Genomic DNA, 22,008 nt, shown 5'->3' on the forward strand with positions numbered 1-22,008 from the left:
TTTTATTTAATTTTATATTTCAAATCACAATTGTCATTTATTTTTAAACATGCAAATACAATTTGATGAAATGGTTAATAATGTCCGATCAACTTAATTTTTTATGAATATATTATATATATAATTTTTTGGGGAGGGGGGGTGGGTGGATGGGTAAATATTTGTTTTATATGATATATTCTGAAATGTGAACGGTTCAGATCATCAAAACAGGTCCCGAAATGGGCTTATATGGTTGCACTATAGTGACTGTTATGCCCCCAACCCATTTTCTTTTTATAATCTAAATCATTAATTTTAAATTCTCATATGTAAATTATCTATGTAAAATATGAGATTGATCTAGTAATTCTACCCATTTGATTTAATCATAATTTTTTTAAAAAAATAATGAATTTTTTTTTTATAATTATATTTGTCATCTATTTTTTTGATTTAATCATATTTGTTAAAAAATAATGAATATTTTTTATAATTATATTTGTCATCTATTTTTTTTATAATAAATATTATAAAAAATATGACTGAAATGATTAAATTGGTCTAAATTTACTTTTATTTTCATTTTAGGTTGATAATCTATGAAAAATTGCAATTCAATCCATATTTCCAAACTTTAATAATTGAAATTATAAACTTTTTGGCACTTCGTAGTTTTTTTATTTATTATTTTTTGTCTTCCAACTGATTGACAATTTCCTCTATAATCTATATATCAGAACCTAAAAGAGAGATCGGTCTTGTCATGACCCCATCTCACCCCTATAGGATAGTGAGGGGATCGGCTAGTAATCCCTGATTACCAAATGCCTAACTTGAAAAATCACAAAATGACTAATATATAGAGCTTAAAAGTGGAATTTTCATCATTAATCTAATAAGTCCATAGAATAGTGCATAAGTAGTACTACCTTTATCGCTTATCTTCTGAATAATTTACATCAAGTACATAAACAAATGAAAAGTACAGCGTTTACATTCATAAGTATAAAACTCGTGATTTATACAAAACTCGCCAAAACTCGTCTCTTAAAAAGGCAAAAGTAACAGAAAAAAAACATAAAAGAAAAGACTCCTTGAAATGGGTCCAATACCTCTATCAACGTTACTCTTCCTGATTACCTACATATATATAAAAGAATGAGTCAAGCCCAATGAATAATATCATGGTAAGGTGGTGAATTAACAAATTCCAAGCTCATTAATAAAGAATCACTTCATGTAGCATTTACATAAGCATTCAAACATTCATGAGGTTAACTCGTAAAGAAAGCATGATACATGCACTACAACAAAATGCACATTTGGACTAAAATTGGCGACCAAAACAATTTTAGTCGCCAAAAATAGCAGATTAGGCGACTAAAAAACTGATTTAGTCGGCATTGATTGAATCTTTTTAGCTACTAAACTATTTTAGTCGCCATATAGTCTTATTGGTGACCAAACTTAGTTTTAGTCGCTGTTTGTTACCATTTTACGCTACTAAAATTTGATTTTGTCGCTGCATAATAACATTTTGTGACAAAACATTTTTGTCGCCCAAAAATGGGCATATTTTTGATGAATTTTTGACGAACACAGCTAAGTTAGTCGTTGTATATTCAATATTGCCGACGAAAATTTGAATTTAGTAGCCAAAGAAACAGCTTTTGGCGACCAATTTTTAGTTGTTGTTAAGGATATTTGGCGACAAATAGTCGTTTAGTCGCTAAAGCTTCGAAATTTTTTTAGAGGGAAACTCATTAATTTTGCCGCCCAGTGTATATATTACACAAACACACTTTTTTGTTCTGTTTTGTCTCACACACCAACATAGCAATCGATACCAAACCCGTCGCTCACCATCGCCGATCATCACCATCGCAGGCCACCCGCGCTCGCCACCACGACCACTGCCAATTGGCCCCACCACTGATTACAGGTATGTGTCTGTCGTCTCTCTTCCTCTCTGTCGATCTGGGTCTGTCTATTTGTATTTGTTTCTCGCTGTGTCTTCCATCCTCTTCTCTCACGATTTCTGTAGGGTTTTGACATGTTTTTTTTCTTTCATTTTCCGTTTATTTCGTAAACAATTTTGTTAGGGCTTTTTCTAATTTCGTGAATGGGTTTGGTTGAAATTTTGGATTGTGGATTTTTGATTCTCGATTTTCGATTGTTGAACTATATCACCTAATGTGCCTGTGTTTCTTACCTACTCTAAATAGCATAATAAGCAAACAATTTGGTGCACATTGTATCTTTTAACGCTCCAGTTCTGAAGTCTTGAATCCTGTGCATTACAGAATTTGTAAATTAAATTTTTTTTATTTGGAGCCTTTTTATTTATTTTTTAATTAGAATTTGGGGCTATCTTATATTGCTCGACAGTTTGGGCATCTAACATATCTCTATCCCTATTCTTGCCTTTGGTTAATACTGCAGCATGTTATTCTGGGAAGACATTTACATGAAAATGAAGCGGAGAAAATGTAAAACTTGAAGAATTCCTAGACACCATAAGTAATCAAAGATTGTTCCTAAGTCATCAAAGGTGAACACATACCCCATGACAGTGTGCTGATGACCTGTAACGACCCCAAAATCCGTATTAGAGATTACCTTTATGGCCTTATAGGTTAATGCATTTTAATTTAATGATATCCGTTCAAATTGAGGAACTATCTATTGAGCTACGACTTTAAAATTGAAATTACCGACCTTTACGGGTTCAGAAAACACAATTGAGTACTTGGGTGTGTTAATGAAAATTTTTAGAACTATTTGGGAAAATTAATGGGAAATCTAATTTGTCTAATTCGTTAATGCAAATTTGGGTGGTTAACTTGGTACTACAAATTGAAGGCCTTAGAGGCTTCAGAAACCAGAACAGGGGACATATTTATGACCAACTGTAACACGTCCGCAAGGGACCCCCGCTACAGTTCAGACTCGATTTGTTGTCACGGTTCGTAATCTGAACCAAAGAGTCCAAATCTGGCAAATCGTTTTGAGAAAACAGATTTTTAGAAAAAAGAAGTGCCAAACATGGACTGCTTTGCCAGATACAAAGTCGCCACCTAAATTTTTAAAATGGGAGAATTTAGGAAACCCTGACTCGGCGCCAAAGGCCATGTGTCCGTCATCACCAAAGTTGCCTCGGCTCGGGAACTTGGGTACGATCGGGGAAGGTCAGCTATGAGCACCCCCTCTCGCCCGGTCTAAAGACCGGCCTCTACTAACCGTGATATCCAGTTTTGAAAACGTTATATGTTCTTATTCCATTCATTAGCCTAGAATTACTATGTTATGCGCGCAGCAAACAAGTATAGACCAAATCGCCTAAATTGGAACAAAACATTTCATGCTTGTTTTGAAAATGGTTTGCTACTCGCAAGTAGGCTAAAATGCAGGTTTTGCCACCCTCGAGTGGGCTTTTAGAAAAGATGGTTTTGCCACTATCTAGTGGGCTTAAAACTCACAGTTTTAATGCGTTATCCCAATTTGGGTAATTTAACCTCCATCCACAGGCATTCAAGCAGTTATATCACATAAGCAGCTAGCCTCATGGTAAGCATGCTGTCATGATGGCATTCACACTCATGCGAGATGCTAAAGCATAAATACTTACATCGTACTCCGTGCCAAAACAATAAACTAGTTAGCCAACATGCATGGTCCTAGTTCATGTTAAATTGACTAATGCAACACATACAGGATGCAATTAGAGTAGGCTCGGCTAACCTAAGCATGGCATGTGAAATGCAATCAATTGATGCACGTATTCAATTTGGAATTGAAGTACAAATGCAGTTAGCATGATGTACCGAGCCCGGTGTATGCAAGACAAATATATGGATGCACGCATGCGTAGCATAAGGTATGCTAAATTAAACATGACCTAATACAAACCATAAAAAGCAGGTAAGTAAAAGGGAGAAAGAAATGGGGGTTGGAAGACATGCACACACGCACCCACACTTATTACAAATTCGCCCTCGCTCAGAGGGACCAAAAGAATAATACAAATCGAATAATGAATTAACTATCCTAGCTAATTAATTATTACAAATTACCTAATTAGTTAACAAACTAACAGTAAACCGCCTCGGGAAGAGGGTTCGATGCGCGCGTGCTCGGGTCGTGCTCGAATGCGCACTGCCATGCATAGGCTGCCTCTGTTTTCCCTGCTCTGCTCCTCTGAAGACTGTCAAAGTCTCAGAATTGCTTCACTGGACATTGAGGAGTGCCACCGGCTAAATAGAATGGCCACCGGCAGTGGTGTGTGATCACCGGCTGTTGGTGAAGCTATCGACACATGAAGGATTGCCGGTTGGCACTGGACACTGCCGGTCGGCAGAAAGTTCCTGCAGAATCTGTTTGACAGCAGCAGAGGACAAGGCAGAGCATGGCAAGGCAATTCAAGCAAATGTGTGCACAACCACACTCCTTATCATGTTTAGGACTCAAGGGAGTATGGTGCTCGACCCTCGGACCACCAATCACGCATTTCGATGCATGATGGCCCAAGAAGCCAAAGTGTGCAATTTCAATGTAGAATGAAATGCACATAAACAAACAATGAACTCAACCTCTATCATACTCAATTCAAGAGGCAAAGTATGCATGCCAATGTAATGCAACCTAGGCATGTGAGCTAAGTATGCAACATGATCATGCAAACAACAAAACCATGTGCAATGGGCCATGAACTAAACAAGTAAGCATGCAAGGCATATAACATCAATGTTAATGACACACAGGCAACAACATGAAAGGCATAACACATGTAAATATGCAAAGCAACTCAACACAAGAAGCATGCCAAATGCAATGGCACTTAAACATACAACATGTTGGTAAACCAAGTACCTAAAACATACAAACATGTATAGCATGCAACAACATTCCAAAGGGATGGTCTTAAACTAATTTGGATAGCTCTCTACTAGGTCCAAAACAGTGGCCACAATGATGCAAGTGAGGCAACAAAATACATGGAATGCATGCACAATGCATTAACCAAGCTTAAGGCACAAAAATGCAACTCTACCAAAACATGGCAAGAAGGAAATATGGCATACAATGGTGCATGTTCCAGATCTGAAATGGCATACCAAATGACTCCAAAATGACCCCAAAACATGAAAACACTACCATTTAAGCATGCAAAAAGCTTCAAAACTCAAAGCTAGGCATGGGCATTGCACTACAAGCATGCATAACAAGCGTTATTCGACCATGAGGCATGAAAATAGTGCTAAGGAAGTCCAAAACATGCATGAAATCAGTTCAAAGCATGGCCGAAAGATGTTAGCAAGATGGACTAAAATAGCATGCAACTTTGACTAGCAAACATGGGTTGCATGGCAAGTATATGATGCACACGGAATCTCACCAAACCATCAAAAATCAGTGAATAAAACATGTGAAAATAGGCCCAAATAACCACTGATATGCAACCATGGCATGCAAAAATGATGAGTTACTTTAGAGGGCCATCCAAGGAGTTATTATGCACATGCAAGATAGACATTTAGCAAGACCAAACCGACTCCGGAAATGGCTTATGGGGGTCCTAAAACCCACTGAAAAATGCTTGAACCGAGCTCAAGAAGTGTGCAAATATAGGCCCCTTCGTAAGGCCAAAAAGGGCATCAAACAAGACAACAAGGAGAGGGGATGGCCCTCTCCTCCTTAGGACCTTAAACCACCATCCTCACCACTGAAATCCTTCAAGATTTCAGTGGTGAGGAGGCCCAAACAAGGTGGTCCCGGAGCTCACTAAAAATGCACAAGAAAGAGGCCAAACAAGGCCTAAGAGGGGTCAAACAACCCCAAACACAAAAGTGTTCTTGAACAAACTTAAAAAGGAGCTTAAAACAAGACTTTTTTCAGTTATACACAAAGCTTAAATCAGAAAGCAAGATAGGCTAAAAGTGTGTGCAAAAATGGGGAAACTAAAGTAAAGAAGTTACCCTTGAAGAACCTTTAATGAACAGCAAGGTCAGACCTCTTCTTGTGATCAAAACCAGCTTAAAACTCCAAGAACAAACCCTCAAGGCCTCTCAAGTCGAAGTGTGGTGTAATGGTGTGTGTGTTGGTGCAATAATAAGGCCAAAACACACTTTCTAGGCCTTCAAGCACACACTAAGGATGAGAGAGAGGGAAATATAGAGAGAGAGAGTATATGACAGATGTATATATGTATAATCTCTGGTTTTTTGTTCAAAATCTCTAACCCTTAACAATGGAGAAGGAGAGGCCCTTAAATAGGCAATGGAAAAGGCTCTAAGCTTCTCAAAGAAGCTAAGTGAAAGGGGCAAAGGAGTCAAGGCTTCTTGAGGAAGCTAGGATAGCTGGTAAGCTTCTTGAGGAAGCCAAGACAAGGGGTCAAAGCTTCCTCAAGAAGCCTTGAGCAAAGGGTGCAAAAAGAGGGGTCAAAGGTGGTCAAAGGTGCAAAATAGCCACACCTGTGCACGGGGGGACGGGTCTGTGCACTCCAGCTAGCACAGCTGGCATGCACCATGCATGAGGGATGCAAAAGGGGCATATCGGCCATGAAAGGAGGTCATCGGCAAAATAAATGGCCGGTCGGCACAATATATTGCCGACCTGCAATTTATACTGGCCGGTCGGATAAATAGAGTGCCGATGGGTGGTTGATGAGGTCAAAAAGTGCCGGTGGATATCTAGATTGAAGCCCCGGAAGTTATCTTTCCAATGGAGCAAACCTTGCATTTAAATTCCTCCTGTAGAAAAAGTTATGCCCATTTTGGTGAAGCCGCGCAGATTCGATCCAACCGGGATGATGCCCAACTTCAGCTGCTCATATCTCCCCCACCCGGACTTGGCTTTAAGAGATTCTTGAGTGAAAAATGAAGCCCCAGAAGTAAGCTTTCCGACGGTGGTGGCCCCATAGCTAAACACCAAGTGTACAGACAGATAAGCCCAATTCAGCGAGGGCTGCTCGACTCGCTTCTGCCCGGATTCATGCCGAACTTCTCCCAAACTATTTTTCTCCTCTCCTTTCCTCTCTTCTTCAAATCCAAACCCCTAAACAAAGTGTTTTGTAGGATTTGCCTCTCTCCTTACCGAAGAAACTGAACATTTGCCCTGCACACCTTTCTCCACCAAGTAAAACATCAGTGGTGCCCAAGTCTTATGGGCTATCAAAAATGGAGTGTCTACAGTTGTCCCTCTTTGACAGAACTTGGAAGTCATAAGAATGACGGGAGTGAATGTCAAAGCCCAGAGACGACCTATTTTTGACAAGGCCGAAGACTTGGACAAACAAACAAGATACGAATGAATGAATGGTTGTGCCCGCAGGCTGCCTACGTATCCCTTTGCAAGGAATCAAACCAGCGTAGTTCAGGGGCAGGATGTAAATGATATGCAGGAAGACTTTGACAATTAGGCTTATACGCTACGCGAAGTCGGTTTGTATTCAAAACAATGCAATGTACTAACAAGTATAAGTGAGGTGCGCAAGATAGCGCGATAGGATGCATGCAAAATGCAAGTAAGGTGCACAAAACAGTGTGATGCGCAAGAAAGCGCGAGTGATTTGAAATGCACAAGACAGTGCGAGTGATTTGAAATGCACAAGAAAGTGCGATACGCTAAACAGCGCGAGTGATTTGAAATGCACTAAACAGTGCGATACGCTAAACAGCGCGAGTGATTTTGAAATGCACAAGACAGTGCGATACACTAAACAGCGCTATTGATGTTAAAATTCGCAAGACAGTGCGATACGCTAAACAGCGCGATTGATTTTGAAATGCACAAGATAGTGCGATACGCTAAACAGCGCGAGTGATTTGAAATGCACAAGACAGTGCGAGTGATTTGAAATGCACAAGAAAGTGCGATTGAGGTGCGTAAAATAGCGCGAAATGTAAACTGCACAAAACAGTGCGATGCACAAAATAGCACGAATGTAAACTGCACAAAACAGTGCAATGCGCAAAATAGCGTGAATGATAAACTGCACAAAACAGTGCGATACGCAAAATAGCATGAATGTAAACTGCACAAAACAGTGCAATGCGCAAAATAGTGCGAATGATAAACTGCACAAAACAGTGCGATTGAGGTGCGCAAAATAGCGCGAATGATAAACTGCACAAAACAGTGCAATTGAGGTGCGCAAAATAGCGCGAACGATAAACTGCACAAAACAGTGCGATTGAGGTGCGCAAAATAGCGCGAATGATAAACTGCACAAAACAGTGCGATGCGCAAAATAGCACGAATGTAAACTGCACAAAATAGTGCAATGCGCAAAATAGCGCGAATGATAAACTGCACAAAACAGTGCGATTGAGGTGCGCAGAATAGCGCGAATGTAGCTACACAAAACAGTGCGATTGAGGTACGCAAAATAGCGCGAATGTAGCTGCACAAAACAGTGCGATACGCAAAATAGCGCGAGTGATTTTGAAATGCACAAGAAAGTGCGATATGCTAAACAGCGCGATTGATTTTGAAATGCACTAAACAATGCGATAAGCTAAATAGCGCGATTGATATGCAATGCACAAAATAGTGCGAGTGAGATGCAACCACAAGATGCACAAGACAGTGCTAGTGAGATACAAAGTATAAGTGCACAAGATAGTGCGAGTGAATGCATGTTCTATGCAAATGAGGTGGATTTTCTATGCAAGTATGGAAGAGTGCATTTTCTATGCAAAAGATACGAGCGTTTTCTATGCAAGAAACAGGAGCAAATTCTATGCAGAATCGAAAGCAAGCACATTCTATACATGAATCATAACGATGCGCGACACGCATGTCACATAAGTGTATATGAAAGTGCACATTCTATGCAATGGAAGGGCATCAAACATGTACTCTGGTGCCTCTGATTTACCTTTCGGAGGACCTTGTAACACACTCAGCTCAAAAAGGGCACACCCTGTTTATGTTGGCAAGAGATAACATCTGCTGCTGCTTTAATTGCCATTCTGACTTGAAGCAGGCTTACACTTGGGGTCGAGATTCACTCATACTCCAGAGAAATGGCGAGGTCTGGGAAAGTGCACCTGAAATGCAGTATCGGATTTTGCCAAAGCTGGAACACCCTAAGATGCTCCAAATTTTCCGTTTTTCTTTTGCTTTGCAGTCTGGAACCTACATAGCTTCAGATAGGTCCTTGTTCTACTGTTCACACTTATCGGGGGTGGACCCTCCAGTTTTATGAAAGAACAAATACTGTTTTGCACAAATGTGGAGAATGGCACGGCACTCTAAGCACAAGATGATTTTTTGGAAATTGAGAAATGAGTTCATAACTGGGTATTGGGCCTACGACTGAACACAGCCAAAACGACTCGACAAGGGAAAAACAAAGGTAAACAACCTAAACACATCGAGTAACACTCGAAAAGACTTAAAACAAGAATCGAGACAGACAAAATAAATCACAAGACTCAAATGTGCACATGGAGCCTGTTTCCCCGGGTATTGTTTCCCACCCTTTTCTCATTTGTGATTCTCACATCACTCGGCCCTCAGGCTCTGTTTTTCTGAAAAAAAAGCCCTTTTCTCACTTTTTCTCTCAGCGCACATCTCTCTATTCTTCAATCTCTCATTTTTTTTATCCCTCCCCTGGGTGGTTGATGGACAAACAGAAAGTTGCGGGCTCTTGCCCCCCTAGCGTTCCGCTAGATTCTTCTTCTTGTTCACAACAGTGAGTTTCTCCCACAAAGGGGTTGTGATGCGGCTAGATGTGCAGCAGATCTGTAATTGACATTGGTTGATGATGGTCCGTCGGGGAGTTTGGACGTGATCAGATCATTCCAGTTCGTGCTTTGCACTTAGCTTGATACCTCGCTGCTTGGAGGATGTTGAGAGCTTTCAGCCCTTTTCTGCTAACTTCAGTTGTGCCCTCTTCTGGCGAATACGATGCCCTTTCTGGAATGTAGAGTGCCCTTTCTGGCAAATGCATTGACAACGAGGAAAAGACAGGAAGCCTGACTCAACTGTGCCCCTAGTTCTTCAATTTGACCATTTTTTGTTTTGGCTTTCTAAAACAATTTTGATCAAAATGAGAGTTAGATTAACGCGCTTGTTCGATTTTCTGATTTGAAATCTTGCAAGTTAGGCTGTGAGCACTGAAAATTTTCCCTTTTTGGGGTCCAAGAAATGGTCCAGTTTTGGAAAAATGGAATAATTTTTGAGAGAAAATTAGTCAACTTTATTAAAAACTCTCAAAAACTAATTTTGCAAACGGCCACTGCTCAACGAGCACGGAACCCGCTTTTGAGATGCACAACCTCAGATTCGAAGGAAAATTGCCCCTTGCTTGAAGAGAGCTGCACGGCAACGGAAAGTTGCCCCTTGTTTGAATGGCACCACGGCACACTGTATGGCAACGGAAAGTTGCCCCTTGTTTGGATAACATCGCAGCGCATTGCAATCAGTCCTCAGAGCGACGATGACAACCGAACTCTCGGATATAGAGAAGGCAAAGATGATCAAAACCATTACATGGACACAGTTGATTTTGAAGTATTTTACGGCTGGACTTCGGAATGAAGTTGCCTACGTATCCCAAAGGTGAGAATCAAGCCTTACGTAGTTCGGGGTTAAGGTACACTCAGGTATTTAACCTCTCCTTTTTATGCTCTAACTTTTGCCAAGGCCGCCCTTTACGGGCTTTCAACCTTGCGAGCTTTGTTCTTTTTTTTTTTCAATTTTTTTCATTTCTTTTTCTCTTCTTTTTTTTCGCATTTTTTTTTTCTCTTGCATTTATCTTTTCTTCATTTCTTTTTTGTTCTTTGCATTTTTCTTCTTCTTCTTTTTTTGTTCTTTTCCTTTTTTCCTTGCTCTAACTTTTGCTTGGGTCGCCCTTCTGGGTTTTCGACCCAACGAGCCTCTCAAGGGTAAAAGTGTAGCTTTGTCCATGTCAAATGGTTCTGAGATCTCGAATCCGTCTGAATCCAGGAGAGTGTCTGTTGTTCGTTGACAATGCAGGAGTCCATTCCATGGGGGCTGGATTTGCCCCTAGTGTTGTGGATAGGAACTCTGTAGTTCTTCAGCAATACTTTCTTCTTTCTTCTCTTCTGGGGTTTGGCATTCTTTCCAGTCTTCATTGATTTGTGGAATGATCCATCTTCGGCTCTTCGAGCACAATCTGGCATCTTTTGCCCCTAGTCCGAAGGGTGCTTCTGATCTAGTTTTGCAAGCTTCCTTTGATGACATCTGATCTTCTTGATCTGACTTCCCTGCCCCTAATTCATAGGCTGCTTCAAATCAGGCCACACAGGCCTCACATTGTGGTTGATCGTTGAACCTTCCGAATCCAAGTTCAAGGTTTGAAAATGAGAGGTCGAGTCTCTAGGCTGAGAGCGATCCTAGGCTGCACAATCTCAAGAGCGATTCCACACAGGTCTTCGCAGGATCGTGCAAACATTTTTTTAAATCTTTTAAGAGAGCGACTAGTCGCTCGCGCTGAAGACAGTGTGGGACCAATCTGGATCAAGCCAAGATCCTTCTCAGTACTCACATTAACAAGTATGATCTCAATCATTAAAGGCTTAGCATGCCTCTCTTTCTCTCAAATGATCAAATTTTGTAAAAACCCGAGGAATTCCTTCCTCTTCGTTTTCATCACAATGTTCAAAAACAGCTTTGAAAAACTTAGGTCAATGCAATGATTTAAAAGCACAGAGAAGCAGGTGAAATGCACTGTCGTTCCATTCGACTTTCTGGCACAACTGGCATAAGGCAGAAGTAAGCACAAAAGCATGAAAAACCACTGCTGTTTCATTCATCACTGTTGGTGTAACTGGCTCCATGGCAGAAACAGACTCAAAAGAAAGCGAAAAGGCAAACACAAAACAAAATAGTGATGCCCGAGGTAACACCCCTGGAATCACCTGACTCTAACAAAACAGGACTGACTCGATACAACAAGACAGACCTGACCGACTTAGTACAAAAAGACTGACCATATACAAAACAACAAAACTAACCCAATACCCAAGTCAGAAAGTACAAAAACTAGTGTTCGCACATTGCTCAAAACTGTGCATGTCAAACGCCACATCTGAAGTAAACTGAGCGCCGCCCGCAGGTGGTTCATCCCCCGATCGCACCGCATTATCCCCCAGGTTCACTGATCCAATGGCGATAGACTTTGTTGAGTTGGTGCGACGATGACCTTATTGTCAATCAGATCTTGTATTTCGTGGCGAAGACGGAAACAACCATCAGTGACATGGCCGACTTGCTGATGAAAGGCACAGTACTTGGTCGGATCATGGGAGGAAGGAAGTCTATCTGGCAGTGGTCGCGGCTCCAGGGGTTTCAGATCCCCCTCTCAAATCAGGACCCTCAAGGCCGCTGATAAAGACATGTACAGTGGTGCGAACACCCTCTGGCCTCGAGGTGGGTATTTTGAGGTTTGTGGAGTTTTGCTGGATGCACCAGCAAAGGGATTGGTAGGCGTTGACTGGGTTTGCTGATCTCTTCCGAGCAAGGGTTTAGAGCTGAAAGGAACATTCCTGGTACAGCAGCCCTTCTCCCAGATTGCCCCTTGATTCAGACTGCTCTCATTCTGAGTGGTGAAAGTGTCATCTACAATTTTTGCAACAACTGCGAGTACTTGCTGTTTGTTCAGCCCTTCGGCTTTCAAAGCCTCAATATCCCACTGAAGGTGTTCATGGGGACCAATGCCTGCCCCTACCTTGTTCTTACCACTTGCCTCCACTTTGCCAAGGGATTGGCCTTCTTCAAATGCAGCCCGTCCTGAGGAGCCTTTTGACATGAACTCCCTGGTATGTGATGCAGTTGATAACGGGGCCAAAACTCCAAAGGCCAGATCTGCCACAGTTCTCTGAAGATCTTCGATCATCTTCATCAGCTCAGAAGTAGTGGGTTCATGGGTTTGAGATAATTGGGGTATAAATGCATCCATCATGCATAAGTCCAGGCTCTCTGGGATAAACACATTAGGCTTGGGTAGATGGATTGGGGTGATGTACATGCTGGGGTCGTAAGGGACGGCCAGTGTGTGGATTAGATTGAGATGTGGATGATGTAATTGGTCATTGGGGTCTGAAGGTGGAGCTATCATCTGATTGTCGATGAGATTTTGGACCTCATGACGGAGGCGGTAGCAACGGTCGGTGCCATGACCGCGCTGCTGATGGTATATACAGTACTTGGAGGGATTATGTCTGGCTGGAAGTGGGTCAGGCAGAGGTTCAGGATCGAGGGGTTTGAGATGCCCTCTTTCCATCAAGGCTTTTAGTGCACTAGTCAAGCTCATATAGAGGGGAGTGAAAGTTCTGCCCTGAGCTCGGGCTGGGCCGGCTGTTTGTGGGCTTGGTTTGGCAAAAGGGTTGGCTGTGGCGACTTCATTGATTTCGGTGGGTTTGGGAATAGTGCTACTACCAGCATTGGTACTCCTTGAAATCACCCTCCTTGTCGGTTCACTTGTTCTGGGAATGATCCCACTGTTGAACGCATTCTCGATCTGAACCCCCAGTTCATGCAAACTTTTGAAAGTGAATAACGGAGCGACTATCAACTTTTGCAACATATCATGCTCGAGGTTTCGCACCATCATCTGCACTTGATCCCTCTCGGAAGGCCGATCTGTCATCTGTGCTGCCTTTGCCCTCCACCTCGCTACAAATTCCACAAAAGACTCTGTTGGGTTCTGGCGGGTTGTTTCAAGCTCTTGCATGGTCATTTCAACTTGGGTATTGTAGGAATACTGATCGACAAAGGCCTCAGCCAATTCTTCCTAGTCTTGCTTCACTTTATCTTCCAACTTAGCGTACCAAGTGGCTGCTACGCCTGACAGGGTTCTTCCATACAGAGAGAGTTTCTGTGGCTTAGTCAGACCCATCGGCTTCAGGACATCCAAGAAAAGTCGGATATGTACCATTGGATCTCCAGACCCGTCGAAACGGTCAATATATGGCATTTTGAATCTGTCTGGGAGCTGTACGGCAGACTCAGTGTGCCCATCCTCAATGTCGGGAATGGAATTAAGGCCCTGTGCCTTTTTGAAGTGCTTTTCAAGGTTTGCAATTTTCACTGCAGTCGGATTGAGCTCATTAACATCAAGGGAATAAAACCTCTCATTAGGCTGTACCAGGGGTCGGAGCACCTGAACTTGAGTCAACCTTTCTCGAGGATTCGGACACTGCAAATCTTCAACTGGCGGAAGTGGGTCAAAGTTTGGCTGGGGTCCCAAAGCTGGATATGAGGCAGATGCCCCTGATGGACGCTGCATTTCAATACTGGTCTCAGCCTTCATGGCAGTTCCCTGATTTAACGCTGCTATCACGGCCACAAATTCTTCTGAACCCTGGGCCATCATGGTCTGCTGAGTTTGAACAAAGGTCATGTGACTGGCGACTGACGGATTAGATGAACCGGTGAGCCCTGACTGGCCTTTCTTTGCCTTGCCTGAGCGAAAGAACACTGGTTGCCCTTGAATTGAATTTCTGACCTAACAAAGTCTATCAACACTAGTCCAATGTACCCCGGGGATATCGGAGCCTTCTGAAGCTATAGTTCTAGGACTACCTAAGAAAAGAGAAAACAGACAGCATCTCAGCACAATTTCACTGGAACGGATTTGAGCATACTAGGATGACTGTACTCAATACTGATCATTGTTTCCCAAATATCTGCCTATAAACTGATACCCTCGGGTAAAACTGATTCCCCAAATACTGATGCTGATGCCCACAGGCCTGATACCCAGACTTGCAAACTGGTATATGCGTTCCTGTAGAGATACACTCTAAAAGCACATAGCAAGTAAGAGAGAGCCAAAACACCCCTATGTTGGGGTAGGGTTTCCCTGTCCTATTTTGTCAGGAACTAGGGTTTCATTACGCACACAGCGGTTTAAAACAACCTAACATCGGGTGAGCAACCTGTCCTAGTTTGGAATGGTCACTATGGATTTCAATATGCACTAGGTCGAATGGTCAAAAAGGGTGCCCTGGTAAAAATCGGGGTTTGTGTTCCCATATTGTCAGAGCCCATAACCGGTCAGCCTTGTGGCATGCTTTGACAAAGTCAAGCCTCCGGCAAACCGTTCAGGAATGGCAGATGGCAAACACGGTGTCCTAGGCGCACCAATGCACATGCAATGCAAAAAACCACACGAGTGTAGTCAAAAACAGATATCATGAGTTCGAGTTAAGTTCTCTAATTCCCCAGCAGAGTCGCCAGAAACTGTAACACGTCCGCGAGGGACCCCGCTACAGTTCAGACTCGATTTGTTGTCACGGTTCGTAATCTGAACCAAAGAGTCCAAATCTGGCAAATCGTTTTGCGAAAACAGATTTTTAGAAAAAGAAGTGCCAAACATGGACTGCTTTGCCAGATACAGAGTCGCCACCTAAATTTTTAAAATGGGAGAATTTAGGAAACCCTGACTCGGTGCCAAAGGCCACGTGTCCGTCATCACCAAAGTTGCCTCGGCTCGGGAACTTGGGTACGATCGGGAAAGGTCAGCTATGAGCACCCCCTCTCGCCCGGTCTAAAGACCGGCCTCTACTGACCGTGATATCCAGTTTTGAAAACGTTATGTGTTCTTATTCCATTCATTAGCCTAGAATTACTATGTTATGCGCGCAGCAAACAAGTATAGACCAAATCGCCTAAATTGGAACAAAACATTTCATGCTTGTTTTGAAAATGGTTTGCTACTCGCAAGTAGGCTAAAATGCAGGTTTTGCCACCCTCGAGTGGGCTTTTAGAAAAGATTGTTTTGCCACTATCTAGTGGGCTTAAAACTCACAGTTTTAATGCGTTATCCCAATTTGGGTAATTTAACCTCCATCCACAGGCATTCAAGCAGTTATATCACATAAGCAGCTAGCCTCATGGTAAGCATGCTGTCATGATGGCATTCACACTCATGCGAGATGCTAAAGCATAAATACTTACATCGTACTCCGTGCCAAAACAATAAACTAGTTAGCCAACATGCATGGTCCTAGTTCATGTTAAATTGACTAATGCAACACATACAGGATGCAATTAGAGTAGGCTCGGCTAACCTAAGCATGGCATGTGAAATGCAATCAATTGATGCACGTATTCAATTTGGAATTGAAGTACAAATGCAGTTAGCATGATGTACCGAGCCCGGTGTATGCAAGACAAATATATGGATGCACGCATGCGTAGCATAAGGTATGCTAAATTAAACATGACCTAATACTAACCATAAAAGCAGGTAAGTAAAAGGGAGAAAGAAATGGGGGTTGGAAGACATGCACACACGCACCCACACTTATTACAAATTCGCCCTCGCTCGGAGGGACCAAAAGAATAATACAAATCGAATAATGAATTAACTATCCTAGCTAATTAATTATTACAAATTACCTAATTAGTTAACAAACTAACAGTAAACAGCCTCGGGAAGAGGGTTCGATGCGCGCGTGCTCGGGTCTTGCTCGAATGCGCACTGCCATGCATAGGCTGCCTCTGTTTTCCCTGCTCTGCTCCTCTGAAGACTGTCAAAGTCTCAGAATTGCTTCATTGGACATTGAGGAGTGCCACCGGCTAAATAGAATGGCCACCGGCAGTGGTGTGTGATCACCGGCTGTTGGTGAAGCTATCGACACATGAAGGATTGCCGGTCGGCACTGGACACTGCCGGTCGGCAGAAAGTTCCTGCAGAATCTGTTTGATAGCAGCAGAGGACAAGGCAGAGCATGGCAAGGCAATTCAAGCAAATGTGTGCACAACCACACTCCTTATCATGTTTAGGACTCATGGGAGTATGGTGCTCGACCCTCGGACCACCAATCACGCATTTCGATGCATGATGGCCCAAGAAGCCAAAGTGTGCAATTTCAATGTGGAATGAAATGCACATAAACAAACAATGAACTCAACCTCTATCATACTCAATTCAAGAGGCAAAGTATGCATGCCAATGTAATGCAACCTAGGCATGTGAGCTAAGTATGCAACATGATCATGCAAACAACAAAACCATGTGCAATGGGCCATGAACTAAACAAGTAAGCATGCAAGGCATATAACATCAATGTTAATGACGCACAGCCAACAACATGAAAGGCATAACACATGTAAATATGCAAAGCAACTCAACACAAGAAGCATGCCAAATCACTTAAACATACAACATGTTGGTAAACCAAGTACCTAAAACATACAAACATGTATAGCATGCAACAACATTCCAAAGGGATGGTCTTAAACTAATTTGGATAGCTCTCTACTAGGTCCAAAACAGTGGCCACAATGATGCAAGTGAGGCAACAAAATACATGGAATGCATACACAATGCATTAACCAAGCTTAAGGCACAAAAATGCAACTCTACCAAAACATGGCAAGAAGGAAATATGGCATACAATGGTGCATGTTCCAGATCTGAAATGGCATACCAAATGACTCCAAAATGACCCCAAAACATGAAAACACTACCATTTAAGCATGCAAGAAGCTTCAAAACTCAAAGCTAGGCATGGGCATTGCATTACAAGCATGCATAACAAGCGTTATTCGACCATGAGGCATGAAAATAATGCTAAGGAAGTTCAAAACATGCATGAAATCAGTTCAAAGCATGGCCGAAAGATGTTAGCAAGATGGACTAAAATAGCATGCAACTTTGACTAGCAAACATGGGTTGTATGGCAAGTATATGATGCACATGGAATCTCACCAAACCATCAAAAATCAGTGAATAAAACATGTGAAAATAGGCCCAAATAACCACTGATATGCAATCATGGCATGCAAAAATGATGAGTTACTTTAGAGGGCCATCCAAGGAGTTATTAAGCACATGCAAGATAGACATTTAGCAAGACCAAACCGACTCCGGAAATGGCTTATGGGGGTCCTAAAACCCACTGAAAAATGCCTGAACCGAGCTCAAGAAGTGTGCAAATATAGGCCCCTTTGTAAGGCCAAAAAGGGCATCAAACAAGACAACAAGGAGAGGGGATGGCCCTCTCCTCCTTAGGACCTTAAACCACCATCCTCACCACTGAAATCCCTCAAGATTTCAGTGGTGAGGAGGCCCAAACAAGGTGGTCCCGGAGCTCACTAAAAATGCACAAAAAAGAGGCCAAACAAGGCCTAAGAGGGGTCAAACAACCCCAAACACAAAAGTGTTCTTGAACAAACTTAAAAAGGAGCTGAAAACAAGACTTTTTTCAGTTATACGCAAAGCTTAAATCAGAAATCAAGATAGGCTAAAAGTGTGTGCAAAAATGGGGAAACTAAAGCAAAGAAGTTACCCTTGAAGAACCTTTGATGAACAGCAAGGTCAGACCTCTTCTTGTGATCAAAACCAGCTTAAAACTCCAAGAACAAACCCTCAAGGCCTCTCAAGTCGAAGTGTGGTGTAATGGTGTGTGTGTTGGTGCAATAATAAGGCCAAAACACACTTTCTAGGCCTTCAAGCACACACTAAGGATGAGAGAGAGGGAAATATAGAGAGAGAGAGTATATGACAGAATTATATATGTATAATCTCTAGTTTTTTGTTCAAAATCTCTAACCCTTAACAATGGAGAAGGAGAGGCCCTTAAATAGGCAATGGAAAAGGCTCTAAGCTTCTCAAAGAAGCTAAGTGAAAGGGGCAAAGGAGTCAAGGTTTCTTGAGGAAGCTAGGACAACTGGTAAGCTTCTTGAGGAACCCAAGACAAGGGGTCAAAGCTTCCTCAAGAAGCCTTGAGCAAAGGGTGCAAAAAGAGGGGTCAAAGGTGGTCAAAGGTGCAAAATAGCCACACCTGTGCACGGGGGGACGGGTCTGTGCACTCCAGCTGGCACAGCTGGCATGTACCATGCTTGAGGGATGTAGAAGGGGCATATCGGCCATGAAAGGAGGTCATCGGCAAAATAAATGGCCGGTCGGCACAATATATTGCCGACCTGCAATTTATATTGTCCGGTCGGATAAATAGAGTGCCGATGGGTGGCTGATGAGGTCAAAAAGTTCTGGTGGATGTCCAGATTGAAGCCCCGGAAGTTATCTTTCCAATGGCGCAGACCTTGCATTAAAATTCCTCCTGTGGAAAAAGTTATGCTCATTTTGGTGAAGCCGCGCAGATTCGATCCAACCGGGATGATGCCCAACTTCAGCTGCTCATATCTCCCCCACCCGGACTTGGCTTTAAGAGATTCTTGAGTGCAAAATGAAGCCCCAGAAGTAAGCTTTCCGACGGTGGTGGCCCCATAGCTAAACACCAAGTGTACAGACAGATAAGCCCGATTCAGCGAGGGCTGCTCGACTCGCTTCTGCCTGGATTCATGCCGAACTTCTCCCAAACTAGTTTTCTCCTCTCCTTTCCTCTCTTCTTCAACTCCAAACCCCTAAACAAAGTGTTTTGAAGGATTTTCCTCTCTCCTTACTGAAGAAACTGAACATTTGCCCTGCACACCTTTCTCCACCAAGTAAAACATCAGTGGTGCCCAAGTCTTATGGGCTGTCAAAAATGGGGTGTCTACACCAACACAATTTTTAGAGTCATCTGGGAAGTTTAATTGGAATTTGATTTAATGCGATTCGTAAGGCTGCGTTTGGCTCTCCCTATTGTGTTAAACTTATATGTGTGTATATATTAATGTATATGTATATGAGAGGCATGAGATGAACTAATCTCTTGGAACCTAAAAATATCTAAAGAAGAGAGAGGGGAAACCGTGAGAAGGAGAGAGAGAAGAGAGACAAACTCCTGAATACCCATGGTGGTTTTGAAGATGCTTGAAGGGAATTGAAGAAAGAAAAAGAAGATCACCCATGGGAACTTGGGGGAAATTGAAGAAAGCTAAGAGAAAAGGCAAAGATTGAACTAAGGTCGAGACGAGGACATCGTCCCATTACTACCGGGAGCCGATCACTGTGAGTAATTGTAGTGTAACAATATGTTTCACTTACTTCCTGTGATTATGATTTATGTATTGTTATTTGTGAATAGTCTATTCCATTGATATTGTGCTTTGATTTATTTAATGGATATGCTTGAATAATGGCATTGATATGGACCTAAGGTCGTTCTGTCCCTAATAATAGGCGTGGGCCCGAGGCCATTATGATGTGAATTGTTCTGTTCCTATTAATGTAGTGACACATTTGCCTTCTGTTAATAGTTATCCTTAAAGTTCTGTTATCCGCAAGACAACTATGTCGACTTGTAATAAACCATGTGAAAATCTTTGTACATTATTGAGGAATAGTACCGTAGCAGTACGTTTTGCTTACTGTAAATAGTTAATACTGACATTTTGTTATCTGCAAGTTAACTATCTGAATTCATGATGAACAATGGAACATATGGGTATTATGGAACAATGATATCTTTGTGTATCTGGAATCATTCTATTTTGTTAATAATGGGCCCGAGGCCAATCTGTTGATATCTGGGCTTGAGGCTGCTTTGCATAATATGTTGGGCCTAAGGCCGTTCTGTATTATCTGTGGGCTTATAGCCGATCTGTATTATATATGGGCTTACAGCCGATCTGTATTATATCTGGGCTTACAGCCGATCTGTATTATATCTGGGCTTACAGCTGATCCGTATTATATCTGGGCTTATAGCCGATCTGTATTATATCTGCGCTTACAGCCATTCTGTATTATATCTGGGCTTATAGTCGATCTGTATCATATCTAGGCTTACAGCCGCTCTGTATTATATATGGGCCTAAGGCCGTTCTGTGTTACATGTAGGTCCGAGGTTGTTTTAAAATATGATTATGTATAAGATCTGTGTACGGTTTGATATGCATATTTACATTCTCTAAGTCTATGCTCAATTAATTAACCTCCTTACATTGCTATTATTCACTGAGCCTTGCTCACTCCGTTTTATGAATATTTCTGTACAGGCCAGTCATGGACCAAACTTTTAGGGGCGGGTTTGGGTCGTGACAGGTGGTATCAGAGCAAGAGTTAAGATCTCACACACGTGTCCATTGAGCATTAAAGTGTCTAGAATGCATTTAAGTTGCATGTATCTAGTAACGAAAGGATATGATGTGCATTTTAAACGGTGTATATGAGCTTGTACAATATGTTAAGTATTGAGATTAAGAATGAGAATTCTCATGAACTTTGGGGTAACAAAAGAAGATTCAAATGTTTTGTTTCATAGACTGAGTTTTGTGTCTAAAGAGAATTGGATAATTGTTATGAAATGAGAATGGGTTACATAAGGCTAAAGTTTTGAAAGATGTGGAATATCGGTGTTCTTCGGCTATTCAAATTGATAAGTATAAGCATGTTCGTGGAAACGTAATATGAAAAGAGATTAAACTTAGTTTCTATCTATGTTATATGTGAAAATAGACCATGCGGAATTTTGGGGAAACTGAGGATGTTGTGAATCAATGAAGTGTATGGCAATTGAGAGATACAATGATTAATAACGAGTACGGGATTTGAGAATGATTTGATATAAGAAATAGAGATAAAGGGATTGCCCCACTCATATCCTTGTATGCTTATGTGTGTTATGACTAGGTATGCGAAACTATGTGTTATGGAATAATTAATGAATGATATGCGAGGTGTTAACAGTCTGTATCTTATGACTCTAGGAGTGGGGATGAAATGGAATGTTAATAAATACAAGTATCATGATCTGTGATCACATAGTATTCGGTGGAATTTTATGGAATTTTAGTGATGCAGGGAAATTGAAAGTTTGGCTAGAATGTGGGTGGTGGTGTTGAGTATGTTCATTTGTAGAGATAGAGTGTATGTTGAGGGAATTGAGATATGTATGCTGGTGAAGGAAATATTATCTGAAATCTTGAACCATGGAGTTAAATGACTTGGTATGATCTTATGTATTAAGCTAATTTGTATTTAGTGGCTTAAGGGAAAGGTAGTAAGAATGAGGTGATGCTTATGTTGTCTTACCATGTGTAAGAATACGAATGGGCATTGTTAACGTAGTGAGATGATATGTTTGTTAATCAAATTATTTGGGTTATTGAAGTGGATCATTGGTGAAAAGAAGGTCATGTTGTGAATCTTTCTATGGG

The sequence above is a fragment of the Camellia sinensis genome, chromosome 10 (assembly GCF_055761805.1).
Source record: "Camellia sinensis isolate YWXY chromosome 10, ASM5576180v1, whole genome shotgun sequence".
Classification (NCBI taxonomy): Eukaryota; Viridiplantae; Streptophyta; class Magnoliopsida; order Ericales; family Theaceae; genus Camellia; species Camellia sinensis.